Genomic DNA, 4033 nt, shown 5'->3' with positions numbered 1-4033 from the left:
GGCTACATTGCGGCACTCCGCATCTGGCCCGATAACGGCTGCATGTCGGCATAGTCGGCTGACTGAGCCTCGGCTACATTGCGGCACCGCGCAAATGGCCCGATTACGGCTGCATGTCGGCATAGTCGGCTGACTGAGCCTCGGCTACATTGCGGCACCGCGCAAATGGCCCGATTACGGCTGCATGTCGGCATAGTCGGCTGACTGAGACTCGGCTACATTGCGGCACTCCGCATCTGGCCCGATTACGGCTGCATGTCGGCATAGTCGGCTGACTGAGACTCGGCTACATTGCGGCACTCCGCATCTGGCCCGATAACGGCTGCATGTCGGCATGGTCGGCTGACTGAGCCCCGGCTACATTACGGCACCCCGCATCTGGCCCGATTACGGCTGCATGTCGGCACTGTCGGCTGACTGAGGCGATGCTATTGCCAAGTTTTAGCACCATGCACTGATCAGAGATTGTTTTTAAATTGAAGAATAAGTTATTTAGCAAGCTTGCAACTTCCCTTTAACACTGGCATAAATGTAAAAGAACCTTTTACTCGCTGTCTTTTGCAATCATCATGGCTCACACTGACAAAGTTTCTAGGTGCTTAACAAACCATATATGTTTATATAACTAAATACAATTTTAATAAATAAATGGCTTACGGGAACCTCTTGCATTGGTCTTGGCTATTCGATGCACATAGTCATTTAGGAAATGAGGTATGAAAATGGCATTGATAGCTTTTTTTTGTTTTGATAAACTAAAAAAGCTTTTACATGCACTTTATGAGTTTCAGTTTTTCCAGAACTTTTTTCATGAATTTGAAGTTTTTCCTTCAATCCATGTTCCTTTCTTATGATCCATATTAAAACCATGTAAACATAAAATGATTAAACACACAGCAGTTGTGCACATTTTGGCAAGCTGAACTATGCAAAAGACCACAAAACATTTAAGAAATATGGATAAATTATTTTATTATAGGACATGCATTATATATTTTGACACCATAAGTTTAATGTGTGCAAAAACAAAATTGTTTATGTATTATGAATAAATAAACCCAACTCAATTAAATTTAATTAACATGCTTACTTATCTTGCTTCTGAGGACGCACTGCTGGGCATTTTCACATATTTGTTGCCCCAACACACACTACATACATACACACTGTCGACATCGGAATTTACTGTTTATATACAGTTTTTGACATGGTGGAAGGAGAGAGAATATTATATAGGTATATAGGTTCAGAATACTAGTCTATCAAAAAAAAAAGGTTCAGCCAACAGTGGCTCTCTTGTTGGAAAATAATATCTGGTAATTGATAATGATGGACAGTTTAATTTGTAAGCCATAATCTTTAAAAGTGTACAGCTACAAAGTACACATATGTATTTATATATTGATATGGGCACAATATAATTGTTTGCTATAAACTCTTAGTTCAATGAACACAACTATATCATACTTAGTTTGAAACTTTAAGAGTAATCCCCATGGCAGTAGCAGGAAAGCTGATGATAATAGGATGCAGCTGATCACCATGTAAAATTCAAAATTCACTGAAAAAAAACAAAACATAAAACATTAGACAAAAAAGCAATGTTAAACAGTACCACAAATCAACTTGTCACATCTGAGGCAAAAGACACAGATCTTGAAATTACAGCAGGTTAAGAACTAAGCACACACACTACAAAAGGAACATGATCAGTACTGTTCAGAGGCCCAACAGTTCAGTTTTTGATTTTCAAACTTGAGTGTTATTTTAAATGCATCTATATGTTTGTATGTACAACTGTTCTGTTTTTTTTTTCTTTACCCCAGCCAAATCAGGTGGAATTAGCTGCCCACTGAGAGTCCTGGTTGGAGTAACTGGGGAGGCAACCATTTAAAAGCAGGAAATCAAGATGGCTGATAGATGGAGAGAGAGGGGGGGGGGGGGGGATTGGTGTCAACCCATGCACTGTGTTTTTAGTTGTAGCTGTTTTAATCTCTTCTGCTAGGAAATACTTCAGTTTGGGTATTTTACCTGCATCTACAGGGAAGCTTAGGGTTTGTTTGTTTCTTTCATTTATTTTGTAGCTATCTGTCTTGTTACTCAGAGTAGAACAGTGTTATGTTCTGTTGATTTATTTGGTGCCGTCCAGTTTGGTACTAGAGAACAACAATTTTAGCATTTGTGACTGTTTTTAATGGCTCTTTTGTAAATAAAAAACTTTTATTATTTTCTCTGACTTTTGGTTTTAGCAAATTGCCACGTTATTGGTCCCACATACCCCTAGATACAAGGTGGGATCATAACAAACGTGAGTGTGAAATACAACTTATTATGTTTATTACATTTTATGAATGGCAACGAGCAACATAGTTTACAAACTGTAGCTCAGAATTGTGTGCATGTATACATGTGTCTGCCCTTTAGCATGGAGTAGGGTCAACATGCTAGGGAAAAGACCCCTTGATGTGGATATCTGCACAGACGCAGTAAAAGAACAAGCCAAAATAACATGTTTTGAGCATTATATAAACTATCCCTGAGATTATTGTAAAATTTTATCACTGATGTTTGTGATTGAAAAATAATTGTCTGAGTTTGCTTTCTGACAGGAAGAGTTCCACCACACTGCTTTTTCCATCAAGCGCCAAGGAACAGTTTTAACCCAGCTGGGAACGGGTGATGTCCCAGAGCCTCCTTAACACTTACATAGAACTCATTCACTGCTTTTAATCTTTACTCATGGATCATCCACATACCTGACCCTTTAAGTGCATTAAAAGCCATGTCATGTACTAATCATGTCAACTCGCTGTGTGTGAATTTTTGAAGTTACTTTTCATCACTTCAAATGTTGTTTATTTCTCATGATAAGGGCCTTTCACACCTCAGAAAAAATTTACTTCAGTTAAAAGTTGGCTTTTTCTTATTTTATCGATGCTTAATTAAACTGTTCCACAAAAAAAATCACCAAAAAAGCTCTTTATAGATTACCTGGAGACGTGCGCAGCTCATCCGTAGTGAACTCATTCTTGAAAACCTGGACCATGCAACCTCAGCGCAGATGTGAACTGTAATAAATTCATATTCACTGTTACAAAATACATAAACATGTAAACTATTAGACAAACAAAAGTCAGTATTCTCAATTTTTAAATACAATTTAATAGTTGTTAATGTATGTGTAAAAGTATTTTACAGTCGATTGATAAGCTTGTTTGACTTGAACCAGGTGTACGTACTGGCAAGTGATTTGTAACTTTTTCTCTAACGTTAATACATGGTGGTGTCAGACAGAATCACTTCACTTCTTCAATATAAAAGGTACCTGAAGGCAAGTGTGAGGAGCTCCTCGCGCATGTAGTAGAGTTTAAATAAAAAACCGTTATCTTTTTCAGTTCTTCACTGAAGATTTCAAGGTAACGTTAACAGCTGCTCTTTAGGACAAAAAACATACGAAAACATTATATTAATAATACTGATATATTGTAGTAACAGAACAATAGATATAATCAAATTATTTTGTGTTTTTTATCATTAACAATTTAATTATAGTTATGTTTTAACGTTAGCCAAAAAGACTAACTTGGTAGGTACGTTAAGCTAACTGTATAGCCAGCAATACTTAGCAAAAGGCTATCAGAAATAACTTAAAACATACATCTAAAGGTAACATTATTATTATTATGAATACGATATAAACCATCTAACAACATAGCTAAGTTAAATTACAAACACACGATTTCACAACGATTACATTAGTTACCTGTGCCGGTGTTCTGTCGATTTGTCCTACCCTATCGAAACTTCCTACCGTAGCGCAGATTTATAGATCTATCTGTCGATTTGTCCTACCCTATCGAAACTTCCTACCGTAGCGCAGATTTATAGATCTATCTGTCGATTTGTCCTACCCTATCGAAATGTATTCCTGTAGTAAATATTTAAGTTTTATCGATCTGTTCTTATTAAAATTATGTCTATCATATTATAAATTATAGGTATCTTATTATAACTAGTGGTAGCACATCTCGAT

The 4033-nt window shown here is 36.9% G+C and overlaps 1 long non-coding RNA gene across 1 annotated transcript; it reads right to left on the bottom strand.

The window, feature by feature from the left end:
• Positions 1 to 955: 955 nt before the first annotated feature.
• On the bottom strand, positions 956 to 3393 carry LOC134329411 (uncharacterized). Its single transcript, XR_010014869.1, has 3 exons — positions 3326 to 3393; positions 2992 to 3068; positions 956 to 1561 (listed from the first exon to the last, which is right to left on the bottom strand). It is a non-coding gene; the product is annotated as an uncharacterized LOC134329411 (long non-coding RNA).
• Positions 3394 to 4033: the final 640 nt, after the last annotated feature.

The sequence above is a fragment of the Trichomycterus rosablanca genome, chromosome 15, assembly GCF_030014385.1.
Source record: "Trichomycterus rosablanca isolate fTriRos1 chromosome 15, fTriRos1.hap1, whole genome shotgun sequence".
NCBI lineage: Eukaryota > Metazoa > Chordata > Actinopteri > Siluriformes > Trichomycteridae > Trichomycterus > Trichomycterus rosablanca.
This window is presented reverse-complemented; position numbering and strand designations above follow the sequence as displayed.